The sequence below is a fragment of the Lethenteron reissneri genome, chromosome 17, assembly GCF_015708825.2.
Source record: "Lethenteron reissneri isolate LAM-NWPU_2019-01 chromosome 17, ASM1570882v1, whole genome shotgun sequence".
Taxonomy (NCBI): Eukaryota; Metazoa; Chordata; class Hyperoartia; order Petromyzontiformes; family Petromyzontidae; genus Lethenteron; species Lethenteron reissneri.
In genome coordinates this window covers 5,205,864-5,230,495 of record NC_083795.1, presented here as the reverse complement: position 1 = coordinate 5,230,495, position 24,632 = coordinate 5,205,864, and the positions used below count along the sequence as shown (strand labels likewise).

The window sequence follows — 24,632 nt, the reverse complement described above, 5'->3', positions numbered from 1 at the left end:
AAGGGTCACTGCTGGGTCCACTACTTTTATGTTATAATTAATTATGCAAACACTGTAGAGGCTGAAGTATTAACACCACTACCACATTTGTGCCAGTGACAAAATAATGTAATTAGTCAAACTCTATTTATCGATGACCCGATTATCAGTCAATTCGTGGTCAGCAAAAAGCAAGTGCTCTCCTCCAAACATCCAAGGGGCGTAGCCATCCAATTATCTGCAGTCGAGACCGCGGATAAATGGGCGTTATTCGGCAAATTCCTCCAAATATCTGCGGTTATCCAGAGTAAAGTGGGTGAGCAGACTCCAAGCACCCCCTGCTGCCACTTAACCAAGCATCGGTGCAAATACCGATGCAGCTCTGTCCGCACTGCATCGTTGAGGGTGCTAGTCCTTCGGTATCTCCCAACGTGGGATGGCAAGCCAGCTCCCTTCCCATACCATGTTCGGAGAGACCCCGCATGACTGGTGATTGAGGGGCAAGCACCTGATGGCCGCAACCTCGTTCTGTGTCGTAAAACTTCACGTCAAAGAATGCCCTCGAGGGTCCCCGTGCCCTTGCTGCTGGCCACGCCCCATTGTTGTGACGTCTTTGTCCACGTGTGACGGGTGGGCTGGGCTCTTCCAAATACCCGAAGGGTGGTGGGTCGGAATCTACGGATAAACTGGAGTTTTTGGGAATTTTTTTCCAATTATCTGGGGTTATGTGTGGATCATGTCCCCCAGATAAACGAGTGAATCCCCGGTTGGGCCCCCCGGATATTTGGAACCGGGATACCCTTGGGCTCATATACTCCAGATAAACAGAGTTTGACAATTATTTCAACTAAATGTCCAGTGAGATGCGGCTATATTTGGATCCGCTATTAATTTTTTACGTCATTGTATTTGTATATTAATTGGACACGAATTAAGCACAGTTAAGTACAATACAGTTATGACGGAAGTCATACCATATCCATAAACTGCTGTCTACCTAGCAGTTTACGCAAGTGGTTGTTACAACACAGGCCATCGACAGATCACATCTTGTGAGATAAAGTGTGGGTACTCCCACCTATTCCAAGACATCTGACCAGTTCGGAAGAGTAGGCCAAAATCCCTTTTAGGTGTTGCTTTTCGGACTCCCTCCAGTGGAGGCCCTTCGACCAGCAGGGGTGAGAGAGTAATTGCGGGGCTCCACCTTTACTGGATACTACACAATCTGGTTACATTGAACTATGATGTAAGTGTTGGAGAGAAAATCACGAAGCTGAGGTCAATGAAAGGGACAAACACATTGGTGGTTAATGATTAATGCAATGTGGTAACCATAGTTCAAGCAAAAGTTGCAGCTTAGCAAACTAACAAAAGCAGACCGGTTGGTACAGAGGACAAATGCTCAAGTCCCGTGAATGAGCAAACCTGTAGTTCCTCACTATCCACTCACTGGTGGATGCTTTTCTCCATTTACATTCTTAGGAAAATAATGAATTGCTCAACAGGAAGTGTGAATCAGTGGTGTGGTATTGTCCATATACTTTAATCATTATTGTTTTTAGGGTGTGTTGTACAATACAGCAATTGTAAAACGTGTAATTATGTTAACAAAGTTAGCTGGATTGGAGTGCTAATGAAGTTTAAGGGGAATATTTTAGTCACTCTGCTCATAGATGCAGTCTACTTGCCATACTTGTTGCCATGGGAAGCTCTTTACCTGTATGTAGATGTATCATGGATATGATCTGCAGTGTGATCCATCAACCCTTTGCAAAGTCACTGGGTTACAGGCACACCACCACACCCAGCCATAAAAAACAGGGTTTTATGGTATGCGTTCTCAGACTAATCTGACAATACAGTCATGGGAAGTGTTCTCAAAAATCTAAAATAAAGAAGGAAAGTTAAGTGTTAAGCGAAAAAGCAAGAGTGATTTCATATTCTTGGGTCTTTCGGTAAAGTTCCGAAGATAGGTTAAAAGAAAATAACAAAAAATAACAAAGAACTACTGTAGTTTTCATATGAATTCCTGCAGTCACGAAAGCTTTAAGTCAAGATTTAAGAGTGATTTCTTGCTGAAATGAATACAGACTTCCCCACGAAATGGTACCAATTTTACCGACCACATAAGGATGATGGGCTGAGTCAACGTCCAACCCGGATTTTAACTCTCAACCTCTCAGACTCTGAGCCACCTCGTTCTGCCGCTGGGCCGCTTTGCCAGATAAATGTTCACGCCCGACACAAACGTATAACAGCTTATATAATAGCACTATGGTACTGCACTAACTGGATTACCCAGGTTCTCGAGTTATAGTTGTATGTTCTAATAAACAATGGCACACCCTTTGTGTAAATATTGTACCTTCAATGATGATACACTCCTAACGTTTATACAACTGGAGGAGGTACCTTGAGACGCCCAGCCCACCTCCAACATTCCTGTCTCCCCCACCCCCAGGTGCCCTCCCAAGTGTGTGACCTGACCCCTCACCCCCCTCGAGAACCCTTTAACCCCCTCCCCCCGCTCGGTACCTTTCTTCGACGAAATAAAACTAACAAACTCTCTTTTTTACCAGGTAAGACCCACTGAGCGATATAGCTCTTTTTTCAGAAACGACATGGCCACAAATGATAGCTCAACGAAGTGGCGTATCATCGCGTGTACATTTATGGCAGCCAAATACTGGAAACGAACGCCGATTCTAAATATGGAGGGAAAAACCAGAGGACCCGGAGAAAAATCCACGGGACCACGGGGAGAACGTGCAAACTCCAAATATACAATCGTCATGGTCAGAATCGAACCCACGGCCTCCTGTATACCAGGCAAGGGAGTTAACATCTCGCCACTGTGGTCACCCACGTACCCCCCTCCGAGAGGCTCAGCAGACATCAGCGTGGCCCTCACGGCCCCCGTACCTCTTAAACTAGTTTAGATACAATGGCATTCTTTCACGATTAAAGTGTACTTTAATAGTAGTTGTCTAAACTTTACCTATCCATTAAACGTGGAATTCTATTCCACAACATCACAACCACAAAATCCCTGCCAGTACTACAATGTGAATTTTCATCCAGGAATTGCCCTTATTGGATTATATCCTACTGTGTTACCAGAACAGCTGATATTGTGGCCATGAAGCCATGATATGTAAGGAAGTTAACAATTAAAGGCTGGGTTCTCACACTGTATTCTCTACTCACGCTGTTGATCACAACTGGTCTATGTAAAACTTTTCCCATATGATAAGAGCCAAATCAACCTTGAATCCTACCAAAGTTAGTTTATGAGTTTACTCCCATACTTTACTGTATTTGGTAAATTGGCGGCTAAAAGGTTTAACAGCCATATATTTTAAACGACTTTTTTCCGCCCTGTTTAATGTTTTTAGTATCTCCATGCAATTATGCACAACCTGCGTGCAGCGTACATGGTTAGGAAACTCCAGATCATTTATAGATTGCTCACTCGTGATTTTTGGCCAAGATGTAAGAGTGCCCATGGGAAAAGAGACCAGGGCATATTGTCCCTCACCACAACTTCATCTCCCCCATGCCCTTGAGGCATCACCCTTCACCCACATAGCCCTCATAAAGCAAAGAGCCAATCGTAAGAGTTCTACACGAAGCTTATTTATACATACCTGCATTGTCCATGGCTAGAATATTGGTTTGCTGGATGTATACTAAAGTTCAGTCTCAATGCCAAATCTGTAGGCAAGTTTGGTAAGAAAAATTGAATAAAATAATGTAGTTATTTAATACAGTACAAGTCCACATCCGCCCGGCCAATTCAGCACCCACGCCCACTGCAGTATGTGTGCACTGTGCAACTTTCTGTAGATGTTCACAAATCTGACCTTCCCACAAACTACAACGTCTTAGTCTTGTGTACGTACATTCGCTCACGTCTAATGTGCAGTGAGGCAGTCAGTGTCTCATGTTAAAGCAATTTTTGATTTTTTTAAAATAAATTCACATTTATGCATTGTGTGACCGGAATTGTCGACACATGTTCAGATGTCCAACGTTTTCATGTCAATTATCCGACTATACCTCAGTCCCCAGCGGGTCGGATATGCGACTGCACAACAATATGTAGCATTTCACATTACCGCTTTTCTCAATGTTCAACTCGTTCGACATTGAATTGCTTAAGAAATGTACTACTTTTCATACACTAATACAAGCAATTTGCCCTTGTCAAAATAAAGCCACGTTTAATCCACATTACAGTACTGCACATGCAAATTTGGTGTTAATCAAATTGGCTAATCAAATGTATCATTACCTGCCGTTCTTCCTCAAGGTTCCGTTTTCTTTAACAAGCGAGGCCTTTTCAGCAACATAAGAACGTGTGTATGTTGAACTTCTTTCGCACTGTACGTAGCCAACCGTGCTAATCGGAGGTGAAAAATATAAATTCATATACATGTTTCAGCTTAACCCCAAGCCTACTTACCCAAGAATGTGAATTTTTTGCCGAACTCGGCTTATCCCCCCCCAAGCCTACTTACCCACAACTCCTATTAGCCTGAATGTTTTCTGCGACCGCCAAGGATGTGATCTGCCGATCATTGTTGATCGACAGAGCAATTCCTAGCTCCCTTGCCAGGTCAAGCAGCTTCCCCAAGGCCATAGAATCAAGTGCCCTGCCGTACAGGTCAGGGTATGCAGCCTGCGCCAGGGCCAGGAGCGAGCAGCGGAAGGCCAGCGGCAGTTCCCCCTCCTCCCGCCGCCGCAATGAAAACTTTAGCTGCGCGGTGGACGGCGGCTCAAAAACGTTGGCCATTTGGATATAGGCCGCCGGGAGTGTAGCCCGATTGGCCGGATGGATGGACTTGAAGGCCTGCAGAGCCCTTTCGTCCAAGCAGGTCGGAAGCGCCGGCAAGGCCTCCTCCATGGACCAGCCGACCGACATGTATGCCGCGTCGAACCGGTCCTGGAAGGCCGACCAGTCGCCCCCTTGCGCGACAAACGGCGCAACGTCGGGTAACCTGCGCTGCCATTGGCCGCGCGGCGCCGCGAGGTGTGGAAGCCAAGCGGCACCTGCGGGCCACCCAGCGGACGCGACGTGTTGCGGCGGTGGCAGCATTGCGGCTCCCGCGGGCCACGCCGAAGACGCGGAAAGGTGCGGTGGTGCTGCGGCCCCCATGGGCCACGCCGTAGGCGCAGCGAATTGTGGCTGAGTTGCGGCCCCCATGGGCCACGCCGTAGGCGCAGCGAATTGTGGCTGAGTTGCGGCCCCCATGGGCCACGCCGTAGGCGCAGCGAATTGTGGCTGAGTTGCGGCCCCCATGGGCCACTCCGTAGGCGCAGCGAATTGTGGCTGAGTTGCGGCCCCCTTGGGCCACGCCGTAGGCGCAGCGAATTGTGGCTGAGTTGCGGCCCCCATGGGCCACGCCGTAGACGCAGCAAAGTGTGAAGGCGCCTGCGCTTTCGCGACCCACCGGTCAGCGGCGGCGTACGAAGCCACGGCGTCGTCCCGCGACGCGGCGAGGGACCACGGCGTTGCAGCCTCAACGGGCCACGCCGAAGACGCGGCGGTGTAATTCGGGCCTGCAGCGGCCCCCGCGGCCCACCCCGCCGGCGCAGCGAGGTGCGGGACAGCGGCCGCAGCCGCGGCAACCTCTCGCGATGCGGCGAGGCACCACGGCGTTGCGGCCTCCCCGGGCCACGCCGTAGACGCGGCGGTAAAACACGGAGCCGCGGTGGCCCCCGCGGCCCTCCCCGCCGGCGCAGCGAGGTGCGGGACAGCGGCCGCAGCCGCGGCAACCTCTCGCGACGCGGCGAGGCGCCACGGCGTTGCAGCCTCCATGGGCCACGCCGAAGACGCGGCAGAATAACACGCAGCTGCGGCGTCATCCATGAGAAGGGACGCAGGCACGGCGAGGTGCAGAGCCGCGGCATCGCCGGTGTCCGGCCCCGTGAGCGCAGCGACAGGTTGAGCCGCGGCAGCACCCGCGGCCCATTCCGGCGGCACAGCGATGTACGGGGCAGCAGCAGCCGCCGCTGCCCACCCCGGCGGCCCGGCGAGGACGGCACGCGCGTACTTACCCTGGGCCCCCCCGGCGGGCGCCGCTTGATGTAGAGCCGCGTCGTCGCCGGCGGCTGGTCTCGCAGGAGCGGCGTGCCGAGAAATCCCGGCCGCGTCGGTGGAGAGACGCGGCGTCGCGGTCGCCATGGCAGCCGTAGCAGCGGCCGCATATGGCTCCCGAGCCAACATGGCCGCCGCGGATTGAGTCGCAGCCAACATGGCGGCCATTTCCGGTGGAGCGGTCGCTGGGAAAACTGCGGCGCTTTCAACGTTGGCAGTTGACAGTTGCTCCCGTCCCGCGTGCGGGGCGGTTGGCTGCGTCCGCGCCTCCACCTTGGCCAACCTGGCTGTCAGCTGCCCCACCGCCTGCAGGAGCTGCTGCAGCAGAGCTGCGGGGACGCTCTCCGTCTCTGGCGGCGGCGGTGAGCTGGCACTCCCCGCAGCCGACTCCTCCCGCTCCGGCCCGCTCGTCTCCACGGGAACCGTCACCGGGGTCCCGGGCTCCGGGGTCACTGCTGGAGCCTCCTCTCCGCCTTCGGCGCCCTCCAAGTCATGTGCCGGTGGGTTCCTACGCCGTGCGCCCGCTTTATACATGTTGGCGACGGTGTAAACTTCTGACACCAGTTGTTGTATCGTAGACGGAGGTACTCGGAGACGGAGGTTGAGTTAGGGGCTTCCGCCAGGGTTTATTAACACTTATCACTATCCCTGGTTCCCTCTTTACCCCTTCCACTATCCCCGTTCCTCCAGTGACCCCGCTTACGTTACGGGGTCTCCCTTATATACCCTCGGAGGGGTGATGTCGCGTGCACTGCCCAGCGCGTGCGACCCCACGTCCCGTGAGGTCACCGCACCTGACAGCGCACACGACGCCACCACTCTCCACTACTCCTCTACAAATGTATATCATAGTAACGGGACATGTTTTTCCCCCTCAATATCTTCTTCTCGTTTTTGAGCTAAGGAATTTTACCTTAAAATTAATAACTGTAGTATAAAAAAGATACAGTATATATAAATATTATTTAGTATAATATAGCATATATAAATCTTGTTAAGTAGGTCACATACACCACGTAAAAAAATATATAGATTTCACTTAGCATTTACATATTATCCATGGCAGCTGCAGCGTCCGCAAAAAATGTTACCCATGGTCCCGTTTCTTCTTCTTATCTGCTGGTTATCCAACATTCTACCGATCTTGCATATCGAAGCAGGTTACTCATACTTCGCAGTTTTTTTCCTGTGGATAAGAGGAGTTGCACAGCAGATGACTCCCAATACCCACGATTATCCGCAAACCTATTTAATGAAAAAAAATGTCTGTGAGCAAAGAAAGTGCACTGGCAGCACTTGCTATGATCATGAGACAACACAGATACGAATGCACTCGCAGAGACAGACACGGAGACACAGAGACAAACATGGGGACAGACGGAGGGAAATAGATGCAGAGAACGAGATGAAGGCATATTTACGCAGAGATGAAAACACTATTTTTGTAAATGGGCTTGTGCAGAAGACGTCGCTTGCCACCAACACCCAAAGTAGCACATTCCTGCGGAGGGAGCTGGTAGGAACGTTGGGTTGCTCGGTCAATGGCCAGGGTCAACGGCGGCGTGGTGTATTCCGCAAATATGGCCGACTGTGAGGGCGGGCACAAGCCGGCGTGAGTAGGTTAAACGTTGAGTTTTATAAGGGCACCACGGGGTGACCAGCCCCTCCCCACCCAGCCCTACCCCTCCCACCCCCCACCCAGCCCCACCCTCCCCTCCCCACCCAGCCCCTCCCCATCCTCCCCTCTCCACCCCTCCCATTTTTTGATGCACGACGGACGGACACAATAATCCCCTGTGGGCTGGTGGAACCAGGTGGTTCCTACCAGTAAAAGAGTTAAGCGACTCGTGTCTCTCCAAGTCTGTGTGTGTCTCTGCGTCTCTGTTGCTCACATTGAGATAGACAGACACATGTTTTTGAAGCATCACGTATTTGCACTCGTGTGCTTATGGGCTTTATTTAGGAAATACATTCCTGAAAGGTCTCCAAAATAACGCCTAATCGCCCCTAAAAAAATTGCACCAAATTGACGCTTGATAAGAGATTGTGAATTGTGTACTTATGCAGTGCAATATAACAATGTTACCAACATTATACACGGTTGCAAACTGAGGCTTTACCTTCATTGTGACAATAATAATTGTGCATAGCTAACTGGAAATATATTTTTTGTGCTGTATATTCGAGTCTATGCACTACATGAACACCATTTTTTATTTAGATAGACATTTTCAGAAACAATTAAATAACTAGCCTCATTGGCTTTGAATATTTTACTCGGATAATTTACATTAATGAAACATTAGGAAAAAAGTAGGATTAGGTGGATATTCTTTCAGGTTCATTAAATTCCAACTTTTCTTTAAACATCTATCAGCACTTGTCAAATATACCCAGGGAGAAGCCCTCTTGAAATTGTATGAGGAAAATCCTTTTCTTTATAGGATTTACCTTTAATCTGCATTAGTCCTGGCTGCACACTGAATAAAACCTCAACACCTAATCCTATGGGTCCATGACACAAGCAGACCATACTCATTACTAATGAATCATTGGTGACATATGTGCATGCCTTGATATAACATTTCAAATGCACACCCATCTTGCCTTAACGGATCGGTTACCTAAAAGTTATTCACATACACACATATGGCTACCGTTTCCATGTAGTAAGAATTGTGGACATTGTGGACATTATGTAGATAGCTGTGGTATGTTTTAACTTGAGTCACTTAAACTTGAGACATTTTTAAGGCGAGTAATCAGGTCAGTATAAATGCATTTGTCAACATCCTCCGTAAACCGGCTGTGCTCACCATGGTGAATGAGCTGGCAGCATGCTAAAGTCACTTTTCCTTTTCTCAAAGACGCCTTAGGGTCATGTAAGATAAGGTTTTGGTTTTTTGTATATTAAAGATAGATTATCCATGAAAAGGCTAAATTGACTGCCAGAATATCCTGCCATCACAAAAAAGAATTGGTAATTGAAGATTGTTTGGAATATCCTTAAAACTGTGTTTTTCCAACATAAATGTAGGTCTGTAAAAAGTCTACTTTGTGTGCTTAAGAGGCAAAAGAATGTTAATGTTTAACACAATTCATATGTTTTACTCTGCCCTCACAGCATACCATCACACAAGATGACGAGCTTATTTAATGTCTAATGCAGCATGTAGGCTTAGATTCCACTGTGGAGGATAATTTTACCCATTATGGACTGCTTTTTCTCAATGGAACCTTTTAAAAGGCATTTATATCCCATTAAACACATTCTAAATGCATTTCAAATTGAAGGGTTTACCCAATGCACGGTGTATGTTACCAGATTTGGTTGATACAGAATCACACGAGTATTAGAGTGATAACATGCACTTTTGTCCGTGTACATAACGCAGTCAGTATTTGCATTATAATACTTTACAGTAACGTATACTCATAAGAGGAATTGTATAAAGCACCATCAACATTTGCTCAGGAAAAAGGCAAGAGGAAAACTTCCATTGTGTCAGTGTTCGAAAAGTAAATAATTTTACAGAGCAAACGAGTTGAACGTAAAACAAATATTGCACAATGTCGGCTTCAACAAAGAAGCCAGTATGATCATACATATATGTAAAGGTTCGCGCAGATAATCTTGTACAGAAATAATTGTCCTGAATGCAGCAACAGTGTTACTGGTCGGAACCTCCTGGTTACACCAGCCCACAGGGGATTATTGTGTCCGTCCGTCGTGCATTCAAAAATGGGAGGGGTGGGGAGGGGCTGGGTGGGGAGGGGCTGGGTGGGGAGGGGCTGGGTGGGGAGCGTGGGGAGGGGCTAGGTGGGGAGAGGAGGGTGGGGCTGGGTGGGGAGGGGCTGGTCACCCCGTGGTGCCCTTATAAAACTCAACGTTTAACCTACTCACGCCGGCTTGTGCCCGCCCTCACAGTCGGCCATATTTGCGGAATACACCACGCCACCGTTGACCCTGCAGGCCATTGACCGAGCAACCCAACGTTCCTACCAGCTCCCTGCGCAGGAATGTGTTTCAGGTGACATCGCAGTCGAGCGGGCAGGACATCTTTGGTGCAAAAGGAAACCGTGCAGTTTGATTAATTTTGATTTGAAGCTTTCGTGACTGCAGGAATCCATACTCTTTGCTTCTTTCGGTAAAGTCACGTAGGTAGAAAATTAATAGATCACGACGTTTCGATCGCAACACAAGCAACCGTCATCAGTTCTCCTGTTGTGTTTGTTTCACATGATGACGGTTGCTTGTGTTGCGATCGAAACGTCGTGATCTATTAATTTTCTATCTACGTGACTTTACCGAAATAACCAAAGAGTTTGATTAATTTCATACCTCTAGTTTGGTAGGTACTGCACCTACTACTGCGTAGGTTCGTCATGGTTGTGCTGTACGGTGTGGTTCTCCAATGTGTTTGTGGGTTGTACCTGGTGTCGTTTGGCAAGATGTCTGATGTTTCGCTCCACATACCGGGAGCTAATCCTGTGGTGTCCAAACCGAAAGGACATCGGGGTGCAGTATTGTGCGTCTATCTCTGAGCAAGTTAAGGCAAAATAAGTCTAAAGTGTGCACAAGACAACGACCATGAATGCAAATGTCACATTTGTATAATAAAACTGTAGACGATATAATTGATCAGAAGGTCAAACTTGGGTAATGACTGGACACAAGTGGGTGACGATCATAGACTGAGGATATACTGTGAAACAACATGTAAATGACCACAACTATTATTTGTAAATAGTGTTTAAACAAAACGAAGCAAAAGTTACAAAGAACACATAAACCACTATTTTTTTTCTACCACAAATATTGGAAGAAGACAACCTTAGCCCGAAGGTAATTTGTTCAGTCAAAAACTTTACTCAGGACTGTATTGCTAAAAAAAACTTACTCCACCGGTTGTAACCATGAGCACAGGAAAAAAATATGCACAAACGAAGACAGAATGGGTCTGACCCAATAATGATTAAACTTGATGCCAAAATGATCCTGTTACATCAAAACGAAAGATCAATATGTTCGCGTAGTGCTCTACTCTCTGGCACATCATTCCAAAGAGAAGACTACAAACCAAAACACAATTTTCACTCATGATGATTTCTGTTTTTCATGTCTTTTATTTTATTGCAGCTGTGTGCAACATACCTTTGTGATGCAAGGTGCACATTCAACTTCTATAATCATCATTACATCAAACACAGTTTTGTGCATCAACATTTGCACATGTAAAGCCCCTCCTTTTGTCAATCCACTGCAGAAGGGCCTTCCTACACTGCGCTTGACGTGGGAGTTATTGGACCATACTTCCCCACGCTGTTCACTGCGGGTTGGTGAAGGTGGGGTGCATAGGTGTTGGAGTATAGAAATAAAGTGCAACAATGGATTTTGCTGCAGTGCCCTCTTGATGCCCACAGCGTAGCACCGCAGTACCCTATAACACCTATTATGCATGGCGGTCATCAAACACTGGGCTTCTGAGATCTGACGAGGTTCGATGCATTCCAATTACACTGGTCAACAAAAAAAAAAATTTCTGGCCTGGACTTTTGCAGCTGTTTTAGACTAATTTCAGGGTGCCGATTCCAAATCTGATCTCAGATTTGCTCTATCACATCTCATTTTATGCTATCGGCATACCCCATTTTAATTGATTTTACCCAAAATTAACTCTGTCACTTATGATTGCAAGTTGTTGCGAGTCAGTGACTGCTTTAGTGTTAAAATATGGTGCTGTATTTTTAGGATAGTGTGTTTATAATATAATTTTATGTATATATCCACATTTATTTAATATTTTTCTTCTGCAGTTTTTATTGAAAATGCAATATTTGATATCTCAAAAACCTGATGTGATAGACAAAAACTGATGCCAGATTTGGAATCAGTACCCCAAAATTACATTAAAACCGTTGGAATACCTTTTGCCAGAAAAAGTGTGTTGACCAGTGTTATTTGTTAATTGAGCACCCCCCCCCCCCCCCCATTTGTGAGTGTGTATATACACAATCAGCATGCCTTGTAATTGCCAGCTTATTAGGGATTAAATATTTCTGAACAAATATTGATGTGTGTGCCCATGAATAAGAGCAAGTGCCTGACCAGCCACCAATGATGTCGTTCTCCTTTTATGCCAATTGTGATTGACGGATGTGTTGAGGTTTTAGACAAATACTGGCACAGCAGTATAACCCAGTGCAATATGTCCTCACATGTTTAACTTTATCCTTAACCAATTACAATACTCTCACTCCAAGTCAAATCCTAGATGAATCTAAAAGTGCCCTGGTGAATCCTATGTAGATGTACAACCGTTTTCCAATCCACTGCTGGATGGGTTTCCCCATGTCGCATGGGTCGTGGAGGTTATTGGAGCATACTTTACCACGTTAGTCACTGGTGGTTGGTGTATTTAATGAAACAATGTAGAAACCCATGACATCCAAACGGTAGGTACCATAGTTCTGGAGTCGTTTTACTCAATGCCGTGGGCTGCAGTGGAAATGGAATGGGAAAATAATAATGGGGCAGAGCTCATTGCGTTATTTCATTTAAACTGAATGCCTTAATGTCTTTGCGACAGAAACACTCCCACTTGAAAGAAAAGAATGCATTCTCTTTAAACCGGCCAGAATGAGCATGCCTATGCCTGCTTGGTCCAACATGAATTGACATAGCTCAAGACACTGAATGTACTTTTGCCATTACATTGCACGGTCCGTTTTTTTTACTCTTCCCCTGTTACATTCCCCACAATAATTCACACGTTACTGTGTATGGTGTGCAAAGCAGATTGGGCCACCCTCAGCTTCGAGTGGAATCGTTTTGCTACATTGTATGTGTTTTACATTTTACTATCCATACACATCAGGTCCCAATGATTATCCTTGAAACTCATGGTTTTTCACAAATTTTAATGTCTCAAGGCTGTGCGTTTTTTGTTGCTGCTTACCTGAAAATAATGAAACTCGGCCCTACGTACTGCAGTGCACTGGCAAGTGCCAGTGGTTCAAAAGTCCAATGTAAAAAGGTCACCTGCAAAAGTTGTGTCTTTACTTACCGCCTCTCTATGAGAAAAAACAAGACACTAATATACATATCCAAGGTTATTATTCTTATTTCATTTATGTTGGTTTAAAGTAAGGCAGTCACCGATTTTTACCCTTGGGAGGTTGACACGTATGTAAGACTATCCTCTTATGATGCTGCTGCTGCTGACCACGTCTCTTGCCAAACACCATGATACTCCTAATTTATTGGTCAAGAGGAACCTATAACTATATGGAAGGTGACACACAAAGACCAAAATTAAGGAACCTTTTTCGTGTACGGCACATATCTAAAGCTTGTCTCGAGTCTTCTGACATAAGTTTGAAGTTTTGTTAATGAGCTAATAAAAAAAAAGCTCATGCATACTGTTGTGACATTGCTGAAGAGAGAATACTTTCGACTGCTTTTGAATATTACTAGAATTATGTCAAGAGAGTAAAACCTCTGTGACTTCAATGGCTTTTATTCCCCCATCATTAACGTCGAGCTGCCTAACATGTAGGCTGACTATATACCTACGAGATCAGAGTTAATTGTTTTTGTGAGTTATATCTTCCTTTCAAATTATCCATAATGTATATAATACAAGAAAATCAAGTTGAAGCTTTGGATTTATCAAACTTTTGCAGCCTGATATGAAGCAGCTGCATTACTGATTCAGGTCCGTCTGGGTTCTTTGTGCTTTGCAGATGATACGATAAGAAGTCACAAATTGACTTTCAGAATATCAATAAAGATCTCATAATAAACATTTTTTAAGCCTATATTCTTGGTTCGTTCGGTAAAGTCACGTAGAAGGGAAATAATAAAATACAAATATAAAACAATAAAAATTCTCACGACGTTTCGATTGCAACACAAGCAATCATCATCAGGTATGATGATCATCAGGTGTGATGATTGCTTGTATTGCAGTCGAAACGTCGTGAGAATTTTTATTGTTTTATATTTGTATTATTTTACGATTTCCTTTCTACATGACTTTACCGAAAGAACCAAGAATATGAATCCCTGCAATCATGAAAGCTTTAAATCAAGATTTATTTTTTAAGCCTGTTAAGATTGTTTTATCGTATGCCATGTTCGGATCATATTTTATAAGTACCAAAGTGGATAATATAGTATATGAATACACTACATGAAAATTATTGTACACCAGTGAAATACTAGAAGTGGCTTATCGAGTTTATGGCATGAATATATCCACAGGCACATGAGGCTGTTGGTTTGATATGGTGTTCTGCCAGTCGGTGAGCACTTATCTGGTATGAAGAATGTAAACCTCTGGGATACAAGGCCATGCATGTTACCAGGTGGGGTTTGTATGGGACAAAACAAACCCTAGATAAAAAAAGCAAGAATTCCAAGGGAAGGGCAGGAGACACACCCGTGTCTCATCTATCCCTCTCGCTATGAACTTTCATTGTTGACCATGTCGCTGCTTGAACGTAATGTTCCTGTCACAAAATATAAGTGACATGACCGATAGATAAAAAATGAAAAAATAAGTGTACGCACCGATTAAACTATTGGACATCAAGAAATCATTATTTTTTGTAAGTGTAGCAAATGTGAGCAGCTTTGGGTTCTTCAGATGTCAAATGTGGAGTGAGCTAAGTGCAGTTAATCTAACTCTGTACACTACACAGGTACATTCAGGGCTGGCGCTAGGTTTGCTCGTGCCCTAGGTGGAGGAGGTTTCCTATTAAATGCTTAATATTGCATCCCTTATAATTTCCGTACTAAGAAACCTGTGTCACCTACTCCTATTGCTCCCACTGGGTACATCATTACAACAATATTCATGTCTGTTCCATAAATGCTTAAGAGCTCATGAATTATCCAGGCCAGACGAGTTTTTAAGAATGTACAAGGTGCGTCAAATGATGCACAAAACTACAATATATGTAGGTGTGCACACCATAAACAATCAGTACGGGGTTGACGGTACAATAAAAACTCAGTGCTTGTACACGACCATCAGACCTGAATAAACATGTATAATCCCAATCCCGCGTGTGAGAAAATGTTTATTCTCTTCAAGTAGAAATACACCTGTATCAGCTTTAAGGCGACTTTATAACGAGGACAAAATAAATGGCTGTCTGAGATTAATCATTTAAAACTAATTTGAACTGCCTTCAATTCAATGACATTGCAGAATTACCACATGCATTTGTGCCTGCATTACACAATAGCACACCCTTGAAGTGATTTACTTACAACCACCCAAAAGGTGGTCGGTTAGTGGTCAGTAGTCTTGTGATGATCGAGCACTGCTCATCTATGCACTATCATTTTAAAACTTACAGTTGTTCATCCCTTCCGCAAAATTTTACTAAAGCCAAAATAAACATTTTGCTTTATATTTACAAATATATAATCTCTGCTTTGAGTTGTCAAAGTTTAAACTGCCATACAATTTAGCAGAACCACATTTATTCCAGATTTGAAGCTTTCGTGACTGCAAGGATTCATATTCTTAGGTTTTTTCGGTAAAGTCACGTAGGTAAAAAATTTTAATTAATAAAAATACAATTTTATTTTATTTTAATTTTACTTTGATTAATTTTAATTTTTTACCTACGTGACTTTACCGAAAAAACCTAAGAATAAGAACCACATTTAACCCAAATAAGTCAGTCTCGCCAATAGGTTTTTGCAATCATGACCTAAATGGTGATATAAATGGGGATAATGCTCAGGCAGGCGCCAGTGGTCAAACATAAAAACATTATTTCAGCAGATAATAACAAGCCAACAAATTAGTCAGGAATTGGCAAGCGATCCTCGCGCACATTTCGCTACCATAGACAGAAAAGTTAACAAATAGCGGCATGAGCGCCTTGTTAAAAGTCAACATGTAGATGTTTCCACAGAACACGGAGTGTAGATAATATGTTGCAAGCTTAACACAGCCAATAAAAGGCAATCAAAGTACACGCAAAAAGCCATGCGATGATAATTGGGCAGAAGGACGAGGTAGGCAAATGTGCGTTTATTCAAGTTGCATTTTGTTCACTGTGACTCAGTTGATAAGGCAAGCAAACTGCAGAGCCGTGAGCAGAGTACAACAAATGTACGACTGTAGATTTATCATACTTATTTCACCTCATTTAATGAGTGTATAAAGTTGCAACACATTGGTATTTTAGTCGGTGTATGATTCACAGACGAGTCTCAAGACTCTTTTAAGGAGGGTGCTGGTTTGGGAGGTTTTGCTAATGCCATTAATGATTGGTATGTGGGAGGAAACCATGCATATATGAGGGGGTAACACTTAAGCTTCACACAGATAGATTCAAGAATCCAGTCTTAAAGCTTTCGTGACTGCAGGAATTCATATTATTTGGGTCTTTCGGTAAAGTCACGTAGATAGGTTTAAAGAAAGTAACAAAAAACTACGACGTTTCAATCGCAACACAAGCAGTCGTGATCAGGAAAAGGGGGTTAGCTTCTAAAGGGAAACTGTTTATAAAGGTTTGAAATGGGCGTAGCCCAAATGTCAGCAGCATGGGCGGGGAAACTAATGTTAATGTGAGTGGTGGACGGCGACCGTGATGGTGGTGGGTTTTCCACCAATTAAAGGGCTGCCAGGTAAAAAATTAGCATGTTAATGTAACATCGGTGAGCGGCCTCCACGCCAAGCGCACTGAGGTGGCTATGTTAATGTGAGAGATTAGCATGTTACTGTGAGAGATTAGCATGTTAATGTGAGAGATTAGCATGGTAATGTAAGATCGGTGAGCGGCCTCCACGTCGAGTGCACTGAGGTGGCTATGTTCATGTGAGAGATTAGCATGTTAATGTGAGAGATTAGCATGTTAATGTAAGCGTCCGCAAAAAATGTTATCCATGGTCCCGTTTCTTCTTCTTATCTGCTGGTTATCCAACATTCTACCCATCTTGCATATTAGACACAATTTCAACCGAGAAGATGGGTACAAACTTAGGAATCATTGGAAGGACGTTATCAATCAGTTAAAGTCCTAACTGGCTGTGATCTTCCCATTCTGCCACCTTCCGATGTGAGTTGTTATTTTCAGCTCTCCGATTTGACATTAACAGGTTAAATTTCTCACACCAACACAGCCACCTTTGCGCGCCGACCTGGACGTGGCGGCGGCTCTGCGATCTTACATTAACATGCTAATCTCTCACATTAACATAGCCACCTCAGCACGCTCGCCGTGGAGGCCGCTCACCGATGTTACATTAACATGCTAATTGTTACCTGGCAGCCCTTTAATTGGTGGAAAACCAACCACCTTTGCGGTCGCCGTCCACCACTCACATTAACATTAGCTGCACCCGCCCATGCTGCTGACATTTGGGCTACGCCCATTTCAAACCTTTATAAACAGTTTGCCTTTAGAAGCTCACCCCCTTTTCCTGATGACGACTGCTTGTGTTGCAATCGAAACATCGTAGTTTTTTGTTATTTTCTTTGACCCATCTACGTGACTTTACCGAAAGACCCAAAGAACAAGAACCCAGTGTTATGTTGCCATCTCCTGACCACTTCCTAGGCCAGGGGTCGGCAACCAAAATAGCAAGAAGAGCCATTTCTTTCCAATTCAGTACAAAATTCAGTATTTCAAGAGCCGCAATGCATCTGAGTACATACTGTACATACTGTACATATCATCAAGAAGCAGCCCGTAAAGAGCCGCATGCGGCTCTGGAGCCGTAGGTTGCCGACCCCTGTCCTAGGCCAAGCCTACAACACCTGCTATTCGCAGTCTCCCATTAAACCCATCAAAGTATGTGTACTATCCTTCTAAAATCAGCTTGGCTTCAGAGATCCAACAAGCATGGGGACCGTCTTATGTATTGATATTTGTGCACCACTTCAAAACACAGCATCACAATGTTTTTGTGCATTTGATTTTGGAGCTCAAACGAGATTGGCCACATTAACTTTGCATGGCATGGATCCCTGACATACATGTACAGTATATGGAACGCTCTGCCACACCTGTGCAACTGAAGCACGCTGGCATTCACACCGCAGTGCAAGGTGGTGGTGCCTCCAGGATGCATATGGGTAATATATAGCAACCCACTGTGGTCTACGCTCCTTCAACAGAGGAAATGGCGAAACCACACAAACTCTCTCTGAAAGCCCTCTATCGTGGCTAGCAGACCTCAACGTTGGCATTTAGCTCCTGCTCAACATATTTCTACATGAAACACGAGAATAAACCATGGACGTCTGTGTCTCTAAGTAAACGTTTATCTAAAACATTTGCCGTAGTGCTGCATTCGGTCCCTTTACATTGTATAAGTTACAGGCATCATTGTTGGGGGGCATTGTGTATCTTCCATTGTGTGTTATCAATGGGCCGTGTGCTGTTGGTTAGGCATTCTTCACGCGTAGACCTTTAAGGACATTGGACCAGAGCTGCAGTGCAGGCCGTATTATAGAGGCACATGTGTTCCAATGCATTATTGCATTTCAGTATGCATTTTGGGGCATCCGAATGAGGAATATGCAGTCACGGGGCTCTACCGCAGGCCAGGAGCAATGCATTTTCTCCCAGTCTGCAGTTTGCATGGGCACCCGATGACTGCACAAATCCGTACGGTACTGTACTATGTATACATATAAAGAACATGTATATGGTATTTATCTTCAACACAACTTTGCAGCCTTCTTTATTAAGTTCTTCCACCCTAATGGATATGTATTCAACACACCTTAGATGGGTAATAAGTTATCCATTTGGTTTAATCTCTTATTTCTCTGATTTTAGGGAAAAAACATTGTCATGTTGCTTTGAATAACTATGATCAAAGCTTATCTCCTTTCCTTGACTACCCTTCTGATATATTTTTTTATTCCTTCTTATAGTTAGACCTTGCTGATGCCTCACTGCACCGTTAAACTTACCAACCATCCCATTGATACCACTCCTTCTACCAACTTTATATTAAAGCCACCCTTTGCGATGTTGTCAGCTGTTATACCCGGACTTGTGAAATTGGTTAATTCCTTCACCCATTTAATGTACAACTTCATATATGCAGTATACATTTAGCTTCTAGTTGTTCCAGAGGCGTAATGTTAGTTGGGCAACTACATAAAATGTACCAGTGAATCCTAAAACTCGATGATTCCTGGACAGATTAAGAATCTCGCTCTTCCCTAATCAATCATCCATTAATCTATGACACAATTGCCACTTTTCAAATGGTTGGTCTCCCCTTGTCTTCTCAAACATATATTTTTAAATAACAATGCCTTTGATTTTTTTTACGATAGGTGATATTGTGCAATGCCCCTTCTTTATAGCAGAGATCAAAGAAATGGCAGGATTATTGACAAATTTGTTGAGTTTCTATTCTCACTACACAGTCTAACCATATCCACAATTATTACAAATAAAGTTTACAATAATGTAGTGAGAAATTGTCTTTTGTTGAACAAACTAGATTTTTGCAGAAAACTCCCTCTTGTATTTAACACTGAATTTTAATGGCATTCATAAAAATAAATATAAGATAGAGATTTGCCCAAGGCATTTAGTGTTTATATACAGTACATCAAGGTTAATAATAATATTCAGTCCTTTGTCATGCCACTAATGAAAGCCTCCCCATGCTCGACCAGTCATGGGGGTATAGTTTGACAAAGACGGGTCAGTGCAGGTTAAGGGAGTGCGAGCCCAGGGCCCTATAAGATATCACGTATCACTTAAGTTAGCCATGGCTGGCAATCGAAGCCTAGTTGCCCGGTTCATAGCATCGTGTGTGAAAACACTTTGCTCATCTCAGCCAATAAAACCCATGGCACCAGGGTCTGTCCCGTGGCCTCTTGCCAGCAAGCAAGCAAGCCTTCGACACTGCACGTGGCCTCAAAGTGCACCGAGCCTGGCACAAGCGCCATTGTGATGTCACCGCCACCAAGTGGCGAATTGCGGTAGTAGTTGTATGACTCACCACCCTATCCTCTTGAAAAGGAGGTAAAGGGACGGAAATACAAACAGGAGAAAGGAAGGAAGGCCGTTCCAGCCCTTCTGTGCAGCAGAAGAGAATGGGTGACACCCGATTTTGTGGCTATTTAAACTATGTGAATAGGCTCCTAGGAGGTGGCTAAGGGGGTGGGGGTAGGAGAGTGAATAGCATGCATTGATAAAGAGCAAAGTTGGAATCAAGTTCCAGTTCAATGTGTTTAATTTAACCAGAAGGTGAGAACTCATGACACCAGGGGCAGTCTCATTTTCAAGAGTGACATGGATCACCAATATGACGAAAGTAGAACGAAGTACTGCGCAGCGATAATTATGTAAAGCAATCAGAGACAACAACAACAACAAAAAAACACCATCACGTGAATAATTTTTAAAATACTGCAAACGTAATCAATGTTAAATCAAAGCTATGTATTAAAATCCCTGCCGCGTACTCGGGCAGATTACCTCCGATACAATAAGCAGGAACAAGACGACAAGAGATGTCGAATATACTAAGTCGGCGATGGAGCTTAAGGATGCGAATAATGTGATCTCTTGTGCGTGCGAGTAATTAGAAGCTCTGCGTCTGCTGACGTTTTGGGGGCAATTTGGGGAATCTGCAGAGAAAAGAAATAACCCATGTTGGAAGTGCTATAATAAAGGTATTAGCCACGACCTCTGCAGTCAACTTGCAAAGGTATTCGTGGGAACAGAAGTTGAAATATGAGCCATTTTCAAGGTGGTAATGTTTCGCAGAGCTGAGAAATGCGAGGAAAACCTCAAGGCGCTTTGGACTCTGCGACAATAGCAGGATTGTCAACATGGAAGTCGTACAGTACTTGTACATTGCAACAGAATGTATAATCGCGAAAAGGAAGTTTGAGGCGCAGAAGAGGGACAATGACAGTGAAAAATAGAGGGCACTACAGGGCACTGAGGTCTTGAATATGAAAGAGAAATCCTTTTGTTGTGATGAAAGAAACGAGGTGAACGATACAAACGCAATCATCCGTGTAGTACCATACAGTACACACTTTCACACACACACACCTGCATAATAGAGTTTCTGTATACATCTATCAACGTGGTAGTAAGTAATATGCTGCGTGTGTTGTCGAAAGCTCCAAACATTACATTGCCGCATGTTAACGAACCTCAATGCCCCATCTCCTGCCGCGTGGTTTCAATGTCAACAGACGCGCGCGTTGACACCAGCAAGCCAAGTATCTACCAATGCCCACGGTTAAAACACGTACAAAAATACCCCGTAGAGATCTTGATCTCACAATGTACCAAATCGTGTTAAATAAAAGATAAACTATCCGTCAAATCGGTTGCCACGATACAGCCAAAGTCAACGGGCGCACAGGGCAACGCAACGCAAGCACACACAAAAAAAAGATGGGTCCATCCAGAACGTCACCACGTGGTGGAAAATTCTTGAACACATGGGTGGCTGGCTGTGGCGTTGTCCCTTACTAAACATCACCGTCAAGTGCGTGTTGCGTGTGTGTGTGTTGTGCTTGCTTGCTTGCTTCGAGACGCTACTCACCGAGAGACGAATGATCGTTACCGTCCGCACGCTTGCGAACCGCCGGGAGGTTTGCGATCAGCCGGGGTTTGTTTGCTCTCTTGCTTGGCACCCCCTTCCCACTCCTCCTCCTTTCAACAGCAGCGAGAGGGAGGCGAGATGCTGGCCCACGCCTTGTGCTCGTAACAGCCGACAACTAATGGCTAAGCTGGTTTCACCCGGAAGAGCTGGCGGCTGGTAGGCGGGTCTCATCCGAGCACAGACAGAGGGTCGTGTTTTCCTTTTTAAGCCATTGTTCTGAGAAATTCCAAATAAATGAAATTGCCCTCTCCACCGTTGGTCTGTCATTCACCCCCCCCCCCCGCCGACTGGAATCCAACTCACAAAAGAGGGATGACAGCCACAACAACATCATCATCATCATTATTATACCGTGGTCTTGCTGTGCTGCAAACACACCAACGCACGTGGTGCCGTGTGCCACTCGTGTGCTGTCATTCCCGTTAGTAGTTGTGTTATGGAGAGAGGAGGGTTTTTTCTTTTTACACACATGTGTTTATATTTACACACGTGTCAGTGTTGTTTTGATACCATTTTTGAATGATCCTGATTTTTTTTTTCAATTATATCTTCCTAAAATGGGATGTAATTTGCAAAAGGAACGGTTCATCTCACTGGGCTACCATCTCATTATAAATGCATCTGCAGTCAAAGTTGTGTTTAAAGACGTTGCATACAACTATTCGTTTTCATTGTAGATTGTCTATCACTATTTATTTTACTGAAACTATATTGGTTGGTTGTGTTCGTAGTGATTTCCTTATTTTTCACCATAAATCAATAATCCTGTCGTTATAAAACATGTTTAGTCATAGAATGTAGAAGGCGATATACAAACAATTGTTTATTTTGGTCTTCTTTACGTTTAAAATTACAAATAAAAGTGCATATTTATGTAAATTATTCCTCAACCTATTTAGCATGGTAAGCTTTGCGGTAACTTCATAATAATGACTGTACTATACACACATTGGTGTTTGTGAAGTTAGGGGGTGGCTGTAGTTAATCCTTCCTGATGGGAGTCACGTTAAAAATAACTCAACAAATCCACCACGCAGAATCCTATTTCAGTATTCTGCTCCGTGCATAAAGTAAATCCACTTCTGTGGAATTCTTTCAAACATTTCATAGAATACGCACGCAACAACGATGGGGAATCGCCTGTAAATGTTTAATGGCCAAACCGTAATCCTATTTAACATCACCAAAGAATACAGAAATACGTCTTGAAGGAGACAACCAGTCCACCCCGGGAGACGTGGATGGATTTGCTCAAAGGGCGAACCAGCCTCAGACTCTTTCAGATTGAGGGGGCTTTATTTTGAATGAACTCACCGGGACATGCTTTTGGTTACGAATGCATCTGCTGCAGGATTAGCTGGGGGCAAGAGGCGTGATCCTCAAGCGGATCCCACGAGAGCCAAAATAATTGCCATGCCAGAGCCAGATGCGAGTTGAAGGAGGGCATTTTAGGAACGGGTGGCACTTTGGAATCGGTACGATTATTGTTGAACGCTGACATGGCAGTAGATACAGCACATTTCAAATTTGGATCACTGTTTTGTAATATTGCACTACCCTGAGTAAAACTAAACTTATGAAAGCCACCTATTACAATCTTAAGTCAAGCCAGAAATCAAAACTTGCTGGAAATTATTTTCTGGGAGCCGTTAGTTGTTTTTTTGTAGATACAGTACTGTATATCATAAGCTGTTTCCTAAAACCGCATGTAGTGTAGTAAATGAATGCTAGGCAATTACATATTCTACAACAGTATCGTTTTATGCGACAATCAAATTAGTAAGTAACAAAATAACCCGCAAGAACAGAAGAATAGTACAGGCCAGAAAACCATAAGTCTCAAACAACATACAAAAGACGTGTAAGAAGCACTTAGTCTTCATGCGTTATACTAAAAACCATCAGCAGTTCCTCAAGAAGTGCATTGTGGTTATTTTGACTTCGATCACCATCAAAGTAAATTTGGACAAATGATGACCTACTGATAGGGAGCAGTAATATATACACTCATGGAACGGGTTCATTCATATTAGGACTCCTTAATAAAGTATAATCACCATTGATCATTGCTACAAAGTCTGCCTTCGTGAACCATGCGTATCCTCCTTTGAACACAATAAACTGCCCGAAATAGGTCGTTCCGTTAACAAAGTACAGTAGCGCCCCCTTGTGGGTAATGCCATGTGTTTAAAATTAAACATTGGTGAGCCTATGTTGGGCAGAGTTGCAACACGCACAAGTAAGACAACGTCTCAGCACATTCGTCAATAACACGAACCTTAAAACAAATACTATTGGCAAAGTTTAGAGCAAATGGCCTGCCATCACAGAGAGGTAGAGTTGCTCTACATCCCGGGCCTATGGACTGTGAAGGACCATTTGCCAAAAACGTCGCCTGTTGTATACTTAAGGCAGTGTTAATGACGAACGTGTGGAGTTAGCACGCGTTTAAAAGCTTTTGGCCACTGAAAAATTGAGAAATTTAAAACCAGAACATTTACTATGGCTTCACAGTTACATTAAACGTATACTCACTGCAACAGAATGTGAACTGCAGCTTTGGTTATGCCCAGTATCCCAGTAGGAAAAGTGCTGATTTTAAGCTCAAGTTAGTGTAAACCAATTAATATATTGCAGTCCCTTAACAATAATAACTTTGTAAAAATGGTATTCACACCATTGTTATTGCCCAAGGCTATCACGAAAGCTCGATGTTTACCGTAGTCGCAGTAGTTTCACAGTAGTGGGCGATGTTGCTACGTATACATCACAATTGAGTAATTTAACAGGTATTTTTTTTTATTTTGGCCGTGGCCCCAGCTAAATAATGTCCTAATTTTTTAGTGTCACGAGATCTTTAACATCCACTGTGAATTCTAGATTTGAAGTTCTCGTGACTGCAAGGGTCCATACTCTTTGGTGTTTTCA

General features: G+C 44.2%; 1 protein-coding gene across 3 annotated transcripts in view; it reads right to left on the bottom strand.

Annotated features, from left to right (window-relative positions):
- Positions 1 to 21,857, bottom strand: part of LOC133343365 (sodium-dependent phosphate transporter 2-like) — a 78,986-nt gene extending 57,129 nt beyond the window's left edge. For 2 of the 3 annotated variants that reach the window (XM_061552927.1, XM_061552928.1), the window contains exon 1: positions 21,645 to 21,857. The gene's annotated coding sequence lies outside the window, so the exon portion shown is untranslated. The remainder of the gene's footprint in view (positions 1 to 21,644) is intronic. The other variant, XM_061552925.1, reaches the window with a different exon arrangement.
- Positions 21,858 to 24,632: the final 2,775 nt, after the last annotated feature.